The following is a 19,304-nucleotide window of genomic DNA, read 5'->3' as shown; positions in this document are numbered from 1 at the left end:
GCAATGGTAGGTAGCTGACCATAATGGACAGACAGGAGAGAAAGCTGCAGCATAACAGACCATAAAGGGCAGGAGGGATGGATCAGCGGCATTACAATGGAACAGACAAGCCAGGAGGGAGGGATAGGGGTCTGAACATGGAAACAGAGGGCTGGGGGCAAGGGGGCAGGACAGGAGCAGCAAGATGACCATGGAGGTCAGGCAGGATGGGCACTAGAAACAAGACACACCATGGAGAGCAACAATGAGACTATGATGGCATACACACAGACCATGGAGGGAAGGTGGGAGGGGGTCAGGGGCAGCTAACTGACCACACAGGGAAGGTGGGAGGGGCCATGGCAGCACAGAAGACCATGCATGGCAAGCGGGAGGGTTAGTAGCAGCACAATGGCTATGATGGGCAAGAAGGAGGGTTCAGGGGCATGCACAAAGGACCATGGAGGATAGAAGGGAGGGTCCTGGGCATCGACAAGAGAGTTCAGGGGAAGGGGCCTCACAACAGACTGCGCGGGGCAGGCAGGAGGAGCAGTTGCAGCACAACAGTCCAGGGAGGGCAGAAGGATGTGGCAGTAAAATGGACCATGGAGGACAGGAGGAAGGGGATAGGGGCATGGCAAGTGGACAGGCATGGTGGAGGTGACAAGGACAGGTTACAGTCATCTGACAATGCTAGGCCGGTTGGGAGGGTAGTGGCAGCTCAACAGAACACTCAGAGAAGATAGGAGTGGCAGGTCCATGGAACATGGTGGGCAAAAAATATGGAGCAGGGGCATGCACAAAAACATCGGAGGGCAGGGTGAAGGAGAATAGGGGCAGCAAGCACAGAGGCTAAGCAGGAGGTCAATGATGGGCCATAGAATTGGGCAATGGAGGGCAGGAGGAGTGGACTGGTACATCATGCTAAATGGAGGGCAGTGGCAGCACATCAGACCATGCATGGCAGGATGGAGGAGGCTAGTCCATGGATTCAGACGAGGATAGGGAGGAGGTGGATGGGGCAGCAAGCTAACTGTTCAGAGAAGGTGGGTATTAGGAACTTTATTATTTTTAAAATGTGTGTCTGTGCGAACTACTTACAATATGAACAAGTATGCAGCATAATCTCACTTTTTTTTCAGGAAGAAGAGGACGTTTGTGACTGTGACTCCGGCTCACTTGGCAGAAACACCCCCTGACCCTCTACCCCCCATCGCAAAATGTAATGCCCATGAAAAGGGTAGGTGGACACAGTGTTATATAGAACATAGTCCTGAGAGCACGATTGAAAATGAAAACTAGATATAGTATATGGTATAAACTATGCACCAAAAAGTGTGATATAAGATGAACCGGGGCGTGAAATATAATATGTAATACATTGTGCGCAATGACAGATTAATTGGAAAGCGCGAGATAGCACAGGCACTAGCGTGTGCTATGCGATATGCGCCTTGGCGTGTAATATGCACAGGGCAGTGTTGTGTAACCTAACTAGTCTCTAAAGTTGTAATATAAAATATGTGCTGGGGAGTGTAACGTTGCATAAGCACTGTGAGAAAGATATGGATCCCAGATTGTAATATGTATGGCATAGCGCAGTGCGTTATAACATAGGCATCGAGGAAGGCACGTTAGATGGGGCAATATAACTCGTGCGAAGGCAGGTGTGGCATGACATATTCACGGGGTGGTGTTACAGTGCACATGGGCTAGAGAGTGTCATAGTATACGCACTAGCTGGTGGAATACAACACAGAGGTGTGAGGCACTCGGCGAGCACTGGTGGGTGTAACACAGCATTGGGCTCATTGGATTCATTGTATGCATAGACGCCTTTTAATGAATATCACACAAATCGTCATGGTGATAGGTACGTACGGTTTGTCCAGCATGTCCTAGGTGTTTCTATAAATATATTTTTTTTTAAATAATAAAAAACAAAGGCCGGCCCCGGGGGATGGTTTTTTCAGTGAATTTCTAAGGTTTTTCAAATGCTAATTCCTAACTATAACGTACCTGAAACCTATGCTTTTTTCAGTGAATATATATATATATCGGAGGACCCGGTGAATACGGAAGGCAGCAGGTAGGCATACAAGAGGGTATTGTGGGGTGAGGAGGCGTGCAATACTTCGTATAACGCAGCTACATTCAACACTGCTTTAACTGAAGTACCTATATATTAATATCATTTTCCTCATGTCGGCCGACGTGGCTAGAGCACGGGAAGCGGCAGCAACGGAGATGTTCTCCGACACCCTCCCGTCTACGAGTAATATGACGGAGCCTATGCTGAACAAAGCCAATGTAAACAATTCAGTAAGGGACTTATTTAAAAAACTAGAGAAAAAAATGAAATCAGAAATGACAAAATGGTGGGAATCCAAATCGCTACAAGTATATATTGAGGTTAACAGGTTTTTAAGAGGCTTACGCATATTAACGGCACCAAGTTATGAGGAACCTAACCCAGAATTAATGAAAGAATGGGCGGGGTGCAATTTAGAATCCTCGAGGAAGCTAACCCTCTTCCTTATCAAATATGCCGATATTGACAGAGCCAAATTACTGGGGGAAATTGAGGAAATTAATGAGGAGTTGGAAAAATACGAGCATAAGGAAGAACAAAACAAATTAAGAAACAAAATGATGACCCGCCTACAAAAAGAGGAAGAAAAAATCAAAACGAGAAAAGCGTACAAATTTCAAAGAGATAGAATGGACTACGAGTTGGGTCAAATATTCACCTTTGCCAAACGTTGTGATGTACTTAGAAAGTCAAAATTTTGCGCTGAGCAAGTACCATCAGTATCAAATCTGAATGAGAACCGCATGACCAATACCCCCCAATCAGAAGTAAGCTCAGGGGGAGGTAGCGATTCAGAATCGGAAATGCGCACTGCCATGACGATGGGATCAAAATCTAAGCCATCTCCGGGAGAAGAACTTAATTTTTTATGTCAAGAACGCAAGCAAACACTACGTCCAAGACCCCAGGCAAATCCAGCACCGCCAACTACAAATGGCGGCAGAGGCGCAAAGCAAATACCAAACGAGCAAAGAAAAAGCAGAAGGAGGGGACGGGGATATTGGAGAAACAAACCATAATGGACGAGCAGGTAGAAAATACCATAGTCAACTTATCTAACATCAATTTGATGAAACAAGATACAAATATTTTAAGACTGGGTCTCTCGTATGCACCACAAAACAATTTTGATTATGCGGCAACCAGACTCGATGTATACAAAGGGATACGTAAGCTAAAATTAAAAAAGCATTTCCTAATGAACACACCTAATCAAGCAACTAACAGTGAATTCCCTACATCTGATAGACTCGATGTATACAAAGGGATACGTAAGCTAAAATAAAAAAGCATTTCCTAATGAACACACCTAATCAAGCAACTAACAGTGAATTCCCTACATCTGACACCCAACATGGAGCAACGACATTGACCCAATCGGACGCATCTCTTCTACAAATCATGCAAGATCTGAGTAACGAAAATAACCAAGCTAATGAAACTCCTACAGCTAGTCCATTTAAACCCAAATCCTCCTTCAACCCGATTATGATCCGAGACTCTATCGATATTTTTCATGAAGCTGTAACTACGCAAATGAAAGAGTTAAATAAAAAAACACAATCCAAAATCAAACAATACAACAAAGTGAACCACCAATATAGATAATTAACATCCAAATTACAAAAAAACAAGGAAATCATAATCCGCAACAGTGACAAAGGCGGAAACATCGTAATTTGGCCAACTAGTCTATACAACAAGGAAGCATATAAACAACTCAATGATCGCGCATGTTACATACGGACCACCATGGGCAACATGAAAGCTACTCACAAAGAGTTCTATCTCAAGCTTAACAAATGGAAAAATGCGAAACTGATCAGCAATGATGAATTAAAATACCTTAAAAATGACAGTCCAACAACACCAACTATTTACTTTATCCCTAAAATTCATAAAAATTACAATGATCCTCCAGGGAGACCAATAATCAGTGCCAGAAACAGTTTGGTGGAGCACACAACCATATACATTGATTATTACTTACAGGCGTTCGTACAAAACTTGCCATCCTATGTAAAGGACACCAGTGACTTCCTCAGAAAAATTTCGAACGTTGTTTGGCAGGACAACTATTTACTTATGGCATTGGATGTAACTTCCTTGTATACTAGCATAGAACATACAGAAGGTCTAACAGCAATTCAACATTACCTTTCACAAAGACCTTTGCAACATCTAGAACATAACCGCATGCTGGTGGAAATGATTGAATTCTGTTTGAAAAATAACATTTTTATGTTTAACAGCCAACTTTTTCAGCAGATCAGAGGCGTAGCCATGGGGGCCAGCTTCTCACCAAGTTACGCATGTCTGCACATGGGCAGATGGGAGGAGCTGGTCCTCAAGGAAGAACATGGTGAATATGTCTGTAAAAATGTCAAAGCATGGTTTAGATATATTGACGATCTTTTTGTAGTCTGGAATGGTACACTTCAACAAGAAAATGATTTTATTGAAAAGATTAATTTCAATAATATTAATTTACATTTCACTGCAACAATCAGTCATTCACAAGTTGAATTTTTAGACACCCAAGTCTACATAAACAACAACAAAATTGAAACCCGCCTCTTTAGAAAAAAGATTGCAGGTAACTCCACGCTCCATGCATCAAGTGCACATCCCAAACACCTTATTAATAGAATCCCCTATGGGGAAATGCTACGGATTAGACGCATATGCAGCAATAATTATGATTTGAAGGCAGCACAAGAAGCAAGTAAAATTTGCTTCCAACAACGTGGCTACCAAACACATATTATTGACAATGCTATCAAAAAATCCATGACTTGGAGCAGGGAGGAAGCCAGTAAGGATAAAAAATCTGTTGATACACCTAAGAATATGGGCTCCAGAAAAACGATGGGTGATGACATCAATACAAATGATGAATTTCGTTTGATCGTTCAATACAGCCAACAGCATAAAGCACTGAACAAAATTTTCCAGCGTAACTGGCCACTAGCACGCAGCGACCCTGTGATAGGACCCCTGCTATCGCAGAGGGTGTCTATCACTTATAGTAGGGCGCCCTCGATGAGGGACATACTAGTCAAAACAAGTCCTGAGGTGATTGATAACAGTAGCTGGATACAATCCATGAAAGGATTTTTCAGATGCAAAACTTGCAAGGCTTGCATTCAGGGAGTTAACACCAGCACATACAAAACCCCTTTTAGTGACCAAAACCACACTATCTCTAAGCTATTAACTTGCAAAACAGAATATGCGGTATATGTACTCTCATGCCCCTGCAATATGTGGTATATCGGCAGTACTAAATTACCCGTTTTTAAACGTATCCTCCAGCATCTTAGGGCCATCACAAATCAGGACAATACCTATCCCGTTGCCCGACATTTCAGGGAACAACATGAATCTGACAACCGTAAATTAAAATATTTTGTCATAGATACTGTTCCACCAAGCAGGAGAGGAGGTGACCGAGAAAACAAACTAAGAAAGCTGGAAACTTGGTACATCTTGCAACTAGATACCAAGCATCCTGCGGGCCTAAATGCTACTGAGGATCTATATACATGTTTAATCTAACAGAGCGGGGTATGGCCTTATATGATCAGATAGTAACAACCTTTAATTTAATTTATCAATAATAACCATAATATCTAGTTTTTAACTGAATTTTAATCACTATACTTTTACCTACAGTTCCTTTTATGCCTATGGTGAACACAATATTTTGATATGTGTCTTTTTTATTGTAGTTTTATAGGGTTTTGATAAGATCATGAAATTGAATTCTTTTACTAAATTTATTGGAATATGTTCTTAAACTGCACCTATCCACACGTTACATTATCAGGATAGGTTAATAGATATATATATTTTTTAAGGCTATAATACCTTTTATCTATTTATTGGCATTTTGCACAATTCAGTTTGCACTGACACGTATGCACTTTACAGGTGCATGTGGTCTAATGTTATTAGGCGGATATGAACCTTATATCAGATCACACAATCTATTGTGTAGTACAACATACTTTTTAAGGACTGTATAAGTATTAGGAGTATTAAACTCAAAATTCAAGATTCCATTGACCCTAGTCACAGCAAGTGATTACAACAACGCTAGAGGTCATTAAATCCAACAACTAGATATTAAGAACAATTGGTTAGATAAAGCAAAAACCCGTGGCGTGGTATATCCTAACCTTTCGTGCTGATTAAATAAAGCAATATATGTATGAACACTATAAATTACTAAGTAAGAAATATTTCAAGATGACAAAGAACTTAAAAATTAATATTACCCTACTGAATTGACTCTGGAATTATGAAAGTTCGGCACACATTTTTGGCTCTTTTGCACACACATTGCACTTAACACTTTGCACTTTTTCAAAAACAATTGTTCAAAATTTTTTTTGTTTTTGTTTTTAAATAATTGTGACACGATGACATGAATAAATGTATTGACTGAAAATGGAAACATCAGGCAATGAAAGTTATCACACGGTATTTTACCGACATTTACGCAATGTGTACTTATGTGATTTTTAACAACAATGAAAAGGATGACTCGATACACAAAAGCATCAGCAATATATATTTTATGTATTTTACATTGAATTTTAAAAGTGTCACCTTACTACTCAATTACAGTATATAATAATGAAGATCAATGGTACCCTTCATTATACAAATTATGCTGCTCTTGTTGTTTATGTCTATGATGATACCATTACGTTATGTTTACCACGTGGTCACAATTTCACTCGTACTTTCACTTTAAATATGAGCTATCTCTCTCAAGTCACTGTCATGTGATCAAGGCTCAGGAGAGCCGAAACGCGTAATGGCGACAGAGGAATAAACGAGATTTACGTTTTGCACAAAACTTTGGGTCCGTGTCCATCTCTTTGGGAGAGCCGCTTGTTTGAATGTAGCGGAGAAATACTCATGATATATATATATATATATATATATATATATATATATATATATATATATATATATATATATATATATATATATATATATATATATATATAAAACATATTTAAACTTTACAGAAACACACAGTCACTGGATGATGTCATCAGTGATGTCATCAGTGATGTTATTTGAGATGTCATCAGTGATGTTCTCAGTGATGTCACTGACCATGTCATGAATGATGTAATATGTGACGTTATCAGCAGTGCATTGCGGGGGCGCGAGTTATAGTTATCTCAACTAACTATAACAGACACATTTTTCTGGTTTTGTATGACTGAAATGTACAACTAACTATAACTTTTCAGTGAATTTCTATGTTTTTTTTAAATGCTAATTTCTAACTATAACGTCCCTGAAACCTACATTTCTTTTAAGTGAATATTAACAATTTGTTAATTGTTATTATCACACTATTTAAAAAATTTCGAAATCATAATATAATTTAAAGATTTTATTTTAATACTATTTGTTTAACTAGATATATGTAATATATATATATTAACATATGTGTCTTTAACTTCTTAGAAGTTTATTTGTTATATTTGTTGAAATATACTACATCTATTTTCTTTTTAATAAATGTTAGTATTTAATATATTTAATGTTTAAATGAATAAATATCTGGAAATCAATATTTAATACAACAATATTAATGACAACAATATTCTTTAAAATATTTTTGTACTTACCATTATAAGTATAGTATGACGATATTTTTGACATTTATATTTCAGCCGCAATACTTTTTATGGGGATATTTTCATAGGGGATATTTTGTCAGTGAACTCCCAGCACACTTTAGCATAAAGAGAGAACACTTGTATCCATTTGTCCCACGTCAACGTTGGTTCTCCTAGTGACACAAAAAAAAACAGTGGAGACACTATATTTTGCCTTTTGTCTGTCTCTCCAGGCAGTTGCTTCCTAATATCTGTGTAGCACTAACACTACACAGGTGTCTGGCCAGACACTTGAGAGAAAAAGAAATCTCTGGTGCTCGATTAGGTACTTGAGGATCCTTCCAAAGCCCTCCAGTATCTGACATGATACTCAATGCCAAAACAATAAGTTGAAAGGCTATCCCAGTCTGAGATGTCCGCCCAGTCCTCCTTCCAACCATATTCAATGCTTATAGAAGAAGTTCAACTCTAAGGGCCGCAGTTAATTGGAAAACCATTCAGGTACCTTACAAAAGGCAATGAGGTATCCCTTTTTCCAACCAATAACAGACTTTCCTCCAATCAGGTTTCCCCTTGAATAATAGCTGCTCATACATGGCACTCCTTTAAAGGAAAAGAACCCCAAGACTAGACAGGAATATGCACTGAGAACCAACAGTGAGCTCTGAGGAAATCAATACAGAGTGAGCACTGGTGAAATACAGTCACCACGGCCAGGGAGACAGTGCTAAACATGGAACTTGAAACACAGTTGGGCCGGTGCATGAGCGTTCTAAGTCAAAGACTTACTAAACTTAAAGGCGGGCTAGTGCATGAGCCAGTGTGCGAGTTGGTGTGCAATCGATGTAAGTCTATGCCTCTGTCAGTATTATTCCAGTTGGTTGCATGCTCTGAATCACCTCAGGGCTTGAGTTGGGTCCATGCTCAGAGGGTGTTGCACAATGTTACATTTCACTGTACCTTTAAGTCCACCCACACAAACACTACTTCCCTTTAACGGAGAATCTTAGCCCAGGGAATCACCGGGTTTGAAAAGTAACCCTGAACGGCCACCAGATCTTCTCCCCTCTTTAATGTGTAGCACTGGGATTCTGAATGGTCAGCTACACGATCAGCTCCGATCAGCTCTCCAATCTGCTTGTACTTCTCCTTCTGGCACAGCCCTATGGCATCAGCACTCCACACTGTCTTCTTCTTACTGACACTGCCACAGTCTTCTTCAGTAGCTCATTGCTAAGTCCTTCCTTGGGTCTCCAAGGCTCCCCAGGGTGTGGAGTCGTTGTGATTTCCCAGATTGTTGCCAATATAAAGAAGTCACTTGACCACTTTATATATCAAATTGGGCCTATCCAAGTATGTGATGACAACGCCTCATACAACATCATGCCGCGGTCTGCAACATTCAACTGCCGCCCTCAGAACCTCTGGCACCCCACATTGCACTTCCTCACATTCCAGATAGGATACCTCACTCATCCTGTAAGTTCTGATCCTCCTAATTCCAGTCATCCTGTGCCAAGTCACCCAATGTGTTCATCCTGGCTCCTATCATCCTGCCTCTGCTTGTTCTGGTCCTCCATTTTCTAATCACCAGGGTCCTCCCTGTCCTCTTATGCAAGGTCTTAAGTCTCCTGTTTTTATATTCATGGTTACTTTAAGTGTGGTCTACCTGGTCTTTCTTGTCCTAGTCATCTTATTTCTTGAACTTCTGGATCTTGTTGCTTGCGCATCGGCATTGCATCCTCCAGGTCCTGTTCTCCTAGACTTCCTCACTCTGGTTCTAGTCTGCCTATTCCTGATCCTCACAGTCCTTGTTTTTTTGCTAGGTTCATGCCCCCTGAACTTGATCCTCTTGCTTCTGTTTCAGCATGTTTGGGTCATTGTATGCCCAGTCTTCTTTGATCTCGGACCTCTTTGACACTCTGTGACCCAATTATATATAGGGGACACTTTTCCTGTTTGTGCCACGGCACACCTTCAAATAGGTATGCTGTGCACAAACAGGGAAAGTGCACCCTATTATGTTGAATGTGCTGCCCTCAGGGGAAGATGTGAACTCTTACTGCCCTGGAGGCTGCTCATTCAAAGGAAAGATGGAGCAGCTGCTTCAAAGCTGCACTATGTTTCGCATTGCAGGCGACAAACCGCCTGCACTTTCAAGAAAGATTACAGATCCCCTTGCAGGCATTGGCAGTGAGTGACTGCACCTGCATACAAGGATATGTTCAGGGTGGGGCCCAGGGACCCCCTTTTATCCCTCTAGATGGCTGCCCTTGTGGGTGTACAGATAGTGTGCCCCCTGTTTGTTGTGCTGCACTTTCAATGCGCATCCTAACAGGTTCTTTGATTTTGTGTCACGTCCATAATATGGCGCTGGAGCAGAGGCAAAAACATTCCCTTATTTGCATGGCACTAGCTACACCCTCATGCAAAAGAGGAAACACCCTCTTCAGGTAGCGCTGGTGCTGCATGTGTGTCAGTGCTATCAGTATTACAGAAGGGGCTGTACAAGCTTCTGCGGACCCTTCAGTGATACCAAAATGTCCTGGGTGAGCACAAAGCAGGAGTACATGCCTGTTAAGCTTCCAGGGCACTCTCTGTAATACAGCCCAATGTTGTTCCAGGCCCCTTTCTTCTAGTTCCTCTGGATTCTTACTAGTTTACTTAATTCTTGTTACAGTAACCTGGTCCTCTTCACCTGATTCATCTGATTCCAGATACTTGAACTCCTGGTCCTGCTGGTCTCATTGGTTCACCTGGACCCTCTTGTCCTTGTCCTCTTATGCGTAGCCCTATTTGTTCTTTTCCTTCTGCATTAGATCATCCTTGTCACTCTGGCCCTGTGCCATGTCCTCATGGTTCTTCTAGTACTGTGCCCACTGGTACTGTCTCTCGTAGTCCTGGTTACATTTTTGGGGTTCCTTCTCAGCCTGGTCTTTTTAATCTTAGTTCTCCTGGCCTTGCAGGTCCACGGCTCTGATCTTCCTGGTTTTTGCTGGCCTTATTCTACTGATCATCCTCAACCTAGTCCTGCTGGCCCCAGTTCATGCTACACTAGGTTCTAAGTGACCTGTTCCCCTTTACACTCCTAGGTCTGTTCCCTATCCTCTTGGTCAATCAATCAATCAATCAATCAGGGTAATCGAAAGTGCAGTACTCACCCTTGAGGGTCTCAAGGCACTGAGGGTAGGAGGGGGTCCGCAGGTCTGTTCAGCTGAAAAGCCTGGTCTTGAGGGTCTTTCTGAAGGTGTTCAGGAAGGGGGCGAGTCTGAGGTCTGCCAGTAGCTCATTCCAGGTCTTGGCTGCGATGCGAGAGAATAATCTTACGCCTGCTCTGGCTCTGTGGATGTGTGGAGTTTCGGCTGTGCGAGGTTATCAGATTGGAGGTTTCTTTGGGGTACGTGGAAGTGTATTCTGTTGTTGAGGTATTTGGGTCCGTTGTTCTGTATGCATTTGTAGGCGTGAGTGAGGAATTTGAAGGTGACTCTTTTCTCCAAGGGAGCGAGTGGAGTCTTCGTAGGTTTTGGCTGATGTGTTCATGCCGGGGGATGCTGAGGATGAGTCTAGAAGCAGCAGTATTCTGTATTGTCTGGAGTTTGCGGAGTAGAGACTTGTTGATGCCGGTGTAGAGTGCGTTTCTATAGTCCCGTCTGCTGGTGATGAGTGCATGGGTGACTGTCTTCTTTGATTGAGGGGGGATAATCCATTTGAAGGTTTTGTGGAGGATGCGGAGGCTGTTGAAGCTGCTGGAGGTGAGGGAGTTGACCTGTCGGTTAATGGTGAGTGAAGAGTCGAGTATGATGTTGAGGTTTTTGGCATGGTCTGAAGGGGTAGATGGGCTTCCAAGGGCAGATGGCCACCAGGTGTTGTCCCATGCTGAGAGGGCAGTTCTAAGGATAGGGACTTCTGTCTTCTCGGCGTTGAGTTTCAGGCAGCTGTTGGTCATCCAGACTGCGACATCTTGCATTCCTTTCTGGAAGCTGAGTTTGGTGGTGGTGGGGTCTTTGGTGAGGGAGAGGACCGTGTTGTTGGCTGCGAGGTGGGCCATGTAGATGTTGAAGAGGGTCAGGCTCAGTGATAAACCTTGTGGAACTCCGCAGGTGATTTTCGTGGGATCGAAGAGTAAGGGTGTTAGTCTGATCCTTTGGTTTCTTCCAGTGAAGAACAATCGGATCCAGTCCAGGGCTTTTCCTTGTATGCCGGCGTCGTGTAGTCTGGTGACTAGTGTGCGGTGGGAGTCGGTGTTGAAGGCCACTGATAGGTCGAGTGGGATGAGGGTTGCAGAAATGCCTTGGTCCAGGAGGGTGCAGATGTCGTCAGTGGTTGTAAGTAAGGCTGTAAGTAGGGCGATCTCAGTGCTGTGGTTGCTGCAGAACCCTGATTGGGACGTGTCGAGGATGGCTTTCTCTTCGATGAATCATGTCAGCTCCCTGTTGACTGTTTTCTCTGCTACTTTGGCACTGAAGGGGAGGAGCCAGATGGGCCGGTAGTTCTTGAGGTCGGTGGGATCAGCTGTGGGCTTCTTGAGCAGGGTCCTGACGTCTGCTTGCTTCCAGTCCTCTGGGAAGGTGCCTGTTTTGAAGGTGGGTTTCATGGTGTGTTGTAGTTCGGGTGTGATGGTCGCTGTGGCTCTGTGGTAGATGTGAGGAGGGTAGGGGTCGGTGGGGGCCCCGAGTGGATGCCTTTCATGGTCGAGGCGGTGTCTTCCGTCGTGATCAGTGTCCAGTTGGAGATGGTGGGCTTGCTGGTGCCTCTCGGGCGCGGGGGGCCGTCTGTGGCATCTGGTGGATGGTCGATGAAGTTGTCCTAGAGGTTTTTGATCTTGAGGTGGAAGTAGGTTCCAACCTTGTCACAGAGGTCTTGGGACAGGGTGATGTCACTGTGTGGGTTGGTGAATTCCTGAATGGCACTGAAGAGTTCCTTGGAGTTGGTGGATTTGGCGAAGATTTTGTTGTGTATGAAGTTCCTCTTGGTGGTTCTGATTTGTTTGTGGTGCTCCATCATGGTGTCCTTGATGAGGGAGTAGTTTTCAGTGGTCTTGGTGTTTCTCCAGTTCTTCTGTAGGTGTCTGCAGGTGTACCTGTCTTGTTGGAGATTGGTGGTGAAACAGGCGGCTTTCCTGGGGTGTTGTTTGTCAGGGTTGTGTAGTGGGGCGAACTTATCTGCGCAGTTGGAGATCCAAGTGTGGAGTCTTCTGGCTGCTATGTTTGCGCCGGGTCCACAGGTGTGGTTGTCTCGGGTGAGGGTGGCTTTGAGTTGCTCGTCAGTGACTTTGCTCCAGTTCCTTCATGGTGGGTGTGGGGCTGGTTTGGGGGTCTTGGGTTTGTTTATGGTGAAGTGCACGCAGTGGTGGTTGGTCCATGGTGGTTGCATTGTCTGGCTGAAGCAAACACTGTTTCCTGCAGCAAAGATGGGTGGGTCAGCAGCGGAGCACACCAGAGTGGAGCTGCTGGGGAGAGGGCAGGTCCCAGACCGAGAGTCAGAGGACTTGCTTGGTCCAGATCCTTCTAGTTCTCCTTGCTCTAGTTCTGGTCCTCCTGGCTCTGGTAATCCCAGTGTTCTTGGTAGCCCTTGCTTATTCTGGTCCCTTGCTCTTTTTGCCCATAGATCTGATGCTACTGATCTTCCCAGCCCTCTCCGATATGGGCCTGACCCTTCTTGGCCTGGTCCTCCTGCTCCTTTTCCCCATGGTTTCACATCAACTGGATACAGTCCTTGTTATGGTCCTACTGGGCCTAATCATCCTGTTCGTCATCCTATTCCTAGTCCTCTGCATAGTCCTCCTGGATGTGGTCATCCTGGCCCTGATATTCCTTGTCTTGATCCTCCTTTTCCTCCTCACTCTGATCCTCCTGGTGCTTGTCAGTTCATAATATTTGTGCCCTGATTTTCTTGGGTACCTTGGTCCAGGTCCTTCTGGTTATCTGTTTCCTGGCCCATTGTAGTTTATTTTCCTGGCTATGGTTGCTAGGGTCTCTGATCTCTTCGCCCTAGTCTCACTGGCTGTGGACATCCTATTCTTGGTTTTCATGGCTCTTCTCAAGATTCGGTGCTCACTAGCCCTGATCCTCTTGGTCCTGTTCCTTAAAGTGTGGGTTCTCTTGAGTCCAGTTCTCCTGGATGTGATTCTGATAGCAATCCTAGTTCTGGTCTTCTTAGCCCTGGTTGTGCTGCCCCGTCTACATCTTGTCCTCTTGTGCTGCTCATCATAAACCTCATCTTGGCCATGCTGGCCCTTCCTGGTTCCCCAGTTTTAGTGTTCCCAGGCCCTGCTCCTTTCTGGTCCTAATGGCCTTGGTCCCTTTGTTCTTTGTTCTGGTTCTCCCTACCCTATACCTTTTGTTCCTCCTACCAGAGGTCCTGGTCCTGCTGGTCCCCTTAGCACATCTGTTTTCCCATGCCCTGGCCCTCCTAGCACTTTTTCTCCTTGTTAGGGTCACATTGGTTCTCCTGGCTCTGTGTCTTGCACTTTTGATCATACAGAAACTGCAGCCACTGCTCCTGGCCCTCTTAATCCTGGTTCTCCTTACTCAGTCTTCCTTAGCCTGTTGATTTTGGTCCTTGCCCTCTTGACCACACTTGCCTAGTTCCCATGGACTTTATAATTTTGGTTGGACATGTTACAGCTTATCCTCCTCACCCTGGTCCTGTTGCAAGAGATGATGAGAGAGCCCTGGTCCTATAGGTCCTGAGCCTCATTGCCCTTTTCGTCCTGTTTCCAGTCTCCTGGTCATGTTACATTTTGTCCACCCAGTCTTCCTTGTTTTAGTCTGGTCCTCCAGGTGCCCTTGGTGCTGGTCCCAATGGGCATCAATCAATCACTCATTTGTAAAGTGCTGCAAATCTCCCATGAGGGTCTCAAAGCACAGGATTTGCTAGCTGCTGTGTGGTGATCTGAGCATTCAAACAACCAGACATTGAGCCCTTTCCTGGATTGCTGTAGCAATGAGGTGGTCCTGAGGTGCAGGGGAAGGGAAGGTTCTTCGATGCTTTGGCCACCAGATGTGAGAAAGAGCATCCTCTGCCATTGGCTCGACGGATCTGCGGGGTGTCTGTGAGGAAGTGGCAGGGGGGTCAGAGGTGTCTGGTCGGTTTGTGGAAGGTCATGCATTTATTGATGTATGCTGGTCCCTCAGTGTGTAGTGCATTTTATGCGTGGCTCAACATCTTGAATTGGCATCTCTTTTGGACCAGTAGCCAGTGTTTCTTCTTAAGGTGTTGTGTGATGTGGGTCCATCTGAGGAGGCCGAGGATGAGTCTTGCTGCTGACTTTTGTATTGTCCGTTGTCTCTTTTCCAGGCGTGCAGTGAATCTTACATAGAGTGTGTACTGATGTACAGCCTGCTGGTGATGAGGGCCTGCGTGACAGTCCTTCTGGTGTTGACCGGGAGGCACCTGAAGATCTTGAGGAGCATGCATAGGGTGTGCAAGCAGGCTGATGAGACAGCGTTAATTTGTAGCTTCAGAGAAAGCTTGCTGTCCAAGATGATGCTGAGGTTGCGTGCGTGGTCTGATGGGGCGTGGTGGTGCTGAGTTCAGCAGACCACAATGCGGCGAGGTGTTGTTCCCAAAGATGAGGACATCTGTCTTGTCTGTTTTCAGTTTGAGGGAGTTGTCATTCATCCATATATATATTCAATACTCCACAAAAATTTGCAGACCTATTCTTTTTTCTACATTGACTGAAAATGCACCATTTCATGGTGGTTAGTTAAGGGGGTGCAAAGAAAAAAGGGGGGGGGGCGGGTCACAAAACACATTTTCCCACCAATGTAGATCTAGCGACCACATGGCTTAACGGACTTTCATGAAATTTGCCAGGAATATAGATTATGGTCTGGAAAGGATCCTTTTTACAATTTGATGAGTAGATTTCTCGCAATAAGGGACACAAACTTAGTGATATATTTGCCTGCTGTATGACTTGGTAATTTTGTGGTATACCATAGCACATATCAATGAAACTATGCAATATTATTGGCTAATGAGCAATGACTGCCTTTACAAATGTAAAAGAGAGTCGTATTGTTTGGACAATCATTGGCTATTGACTGCCCTTACAAAATTAAAAGTCAGCCATATTGTTTAGACCATACCTTGGCTGCATTTGGGGATTGGATTTGGGATATATGTTACTACTAGGTTTTATATAGGAATATTTAAGGCACTTAAACACTTGGCAATAGTTAAGGAAAGGTGTTTATATTGTACTAACCTAGAAAATACTGATGTACCTTTCGAAATACAAAACGAATTATGACAAACAATAAAACAATAATAAACAACAATAAAAAAAGTATTGTTTTATTGTTTGTTATAAATCCTTTTTTTCAATTTTATTAGGTAACACAGTACTTTCTTACCTTTTTTTTAAATATATAGAAAAACTAAAATTAATTTTCTTAACTATTCACACTTTTGTAAAATGCCTCATGTCTATAGAGGAAAAAATTGTAATAACGTCTGTCTGATGTAGAAACCAAGAACTAAGTCATTTTGCTTGTACATCTGTCTAAACAGTCAGTACAAGATATCACTCCACTCTAAAACATGCCACTTCAGTCTACATCACGTAACTCCACTCTATGACACAACACTCTATGCCACTCAACTCTACTCTATGACACGCTATGCCACACTATACCACTCTGCTCTACAACAGAGGCATAGCTTCAGAGTGGTGTTTAGGATGTTACACCTCCCTAATAAATGTACTTTCTGGTAAATAGCTGGGTTTAGGTGATTTTAGTCGGGTATGGTGAGGTATCTGTCAGATTTCACCAAGAATATTTTTACATAAACACAGACAAAAAGCACACATACTCTCATCTTTATTTTGAAAGTCTTTAAACATGTTGCTTATTTTATAAAATATTGTGTTTTCTCTCTTAGAACCAATCCGCATTTGTCTCCTTTTCCACTAGCCCTAGAGTCCTTCTCATGCTCCCTGCTTGTTGTATAATCTTTTTTAACATTAACATGTTGGAAAATCTGAAGTTCACACCCCGCAATCTTACTGACCAAGCTACGCCACTCCTCTCCAAGCCACACCACTCAATACTATTCCACTCTATGCCACTCTACTATGCACCACTCCACTCTATGCCACTGAACTCTAGCGCACTCCACTCTATACCACTCAACTCTACTCCACTCTTTGTCCCTCCACTGTAAGACACTGTACACCACTCCACTCTAAGATACTCCACTCCACTCTACTCTATGACGCACCACTCAAATGTATGCCACTACACTCTATGGCACTCCACTCAACACCACTCCACTTTATGCTATTCCACTCCAAGCAACTCTGCTCTATGTCACTGCAATCTCTGCCACACCACTCTACGTTCCACCACATTAAGACACTATATGACACACCATTCTATGACACAACACCCCACTGTATTCTACGACATACCACTCCACTCAACGCCACTTCACTTTAGCCCATCCACTGTAAGACACTAAATGACAAACCAGTCTATGACACAACACTCCACTCTACTCTACTCTACGACATGCCACTCCACTCTACTCTACGGTGCTCCGCTCTATGCTATTCCACCCTACATCGTTCCAGTCTACAACGATCCACTCTACGCCCATCCACTATATGCCACTCCACTCCACTCTGCGCCACTGAACTGTACACTCCTCTATTGCAACACTGTACAACACGCCACTCTATGACACTGTTAATATTGACAAAATCGCGGGCAATGTTTATAATGATATACTAGCATATACTATTAAGAAACTCACCCGTCATGAACTGTCCCTCAGCCTGGATTCAAAAATTCATGGTCAGGCAGGCTTTGAGGTAAGTTACTGATTGACACATAACAGATGGCGTGGCTCCTGGCCGGCAGAAAAACAAGTGAACAGGAAACTCAGGTCCATCCTCCAGATAAGCGCAGCAACACCACAGTGGTCCATGGAGATTTGCCCCAAAAAAGTACACATGTGGGGCACTGCTGAACTCTCTAGTACTATCCTTTGAAAATATTTCAATGGAGTGGGCTGAGCGGATGTGCAACCGAGGAGAGACACGCTAAACCTCACCTAGGTGGTTTGTGAGTACGTGATCTGTACTCTGAAGAGAACGCTAAAAATGTGATTTGTTAGTTTTAAATCTATTTTCATGACACTGAATATATTCATAACAGCCTTTTAGAACTAGCGCTTCAGGGCACCAATACTTCCAAACTTCCGCCCGGCTTAGTAGGTGTGCCGGTGAGCGGTCTAGTTGTTGGCCGGGAGTTCAGCGGCAGTTCAGCAGGGCTGATTAGTGGGGTGAGGGAGTGCTCTTAATCGGGCTGGAGCAGACGCACAGCCGAAGAGAGACCAGCTAAACCACACCTAGGTGGTTTGTGAGTACGTGAGATGTAATGTGAAGACAATGCTAAAAATGTAATTTGTATTTTTTAAATCTATTTTTATGACACTGAATATATTTATAATAGCTTTTTTGAACTAGTGCTTCAGGGCACCAATGCTTCCAGACTTCAGCCCAGCTTAGTAGTTGTGCTGGTGCCGGTGAGCAGTTTAGTTGTTGGCTGGGAGTGCAGCTGCTGCACAGCAGGGCTGATTGGCAGGGTGGGGTGGGGTGAGGGACTGCTCTTAATCAGGCCGGAGTGGATGCGCGCCGACGACGTGCCAAAGGCAAGCCCATCTGAGCTCATCTGCATTTGACCGGGCAGGGGCCAGAACCCCTGGTCAAATCCAGGCTTACTTAGCAGAGGAACTATGGGCACTGGGAAGCAGGGACTTTCCCCTGAATACATTGGTGGAAGGAAAATTAAGGTCTGAGAACCTGGTACTTAAAGATGGGGTGGGTGATAGAAGAGTCACACAGTCTCAAACTCCAAAGGGTGAGGGGAAGGGAGACGCCAGGAATTAAGGGCCTTAGTATTAAACACACAGTCCCTCTAGAAGCACAATCTGGAAATCTTCTCACTCATGCATGATGAAGCTCCAGACATCCTAGCAGTAACAGAAACCTGGTTAGAAGAAGGCTCTGGGCCATATATAGTAGCAGCACTCCCCATGGACTATGATGTCTTGCCACATAATAGGCAGGGTGGCAAAAGAGGGGAGAGTGGCGCTGTTCTGCCACAAGCAGTTAGTAATAGAAAGGCTCGTAGCAGAGAGCCTAGACGGTGCAGAACTTCTCGGGCAAAAATAGGCTCCAAGTCCTCCAGCCTGACAATAGTGGTGGTGTACCGCCTCCCCAACCCCCACCCCCGGTCGACCCCATTTTTCAACAAGGTATTCATCAAAGTTGTCAGCGACCTATGCTCTAGGTATCAACAGCTCTAAGTGGTGTGGGAATTTAAACTACCATTGGGATCAGGTGCCTAGAGAGTCACAGGCCATCCAGCTGGAAGAAGCTATGACCACGCTGGGGCTACAACAACTTATGGAGTCCCCCGCCCATGATAGAGGACACACTCTAGATATCATTTGGACCACTTGTCCTCTGGCTAATCTGACAGATATTAGACCTTGCAGTTGGTCAGACCACTACCTGATCAGTCTCTTGGTCCCACTGGCTAGTCGGCCCCCACATTTACCCCCGGAAT

This window comes from Triturus cristatus, chromosome 5_1 (assembly GCF_964204655.1).
Source record: "Triturus cristatus chromosome 5_1, aTriCri1.1, whole genome shotgun sequence".
NCBI classification, from domain to species: domain Eukaryota; kingdom Metazoa; phylum Chordata; class Amphibia; order Caudata; family Salamandridae; genus Triturus; species Triturus cristatus.
The sequence above is the reverse complement of the archived record's forward strand: the minus strand, read 5'-3'. Positions refer to the sequence as shown.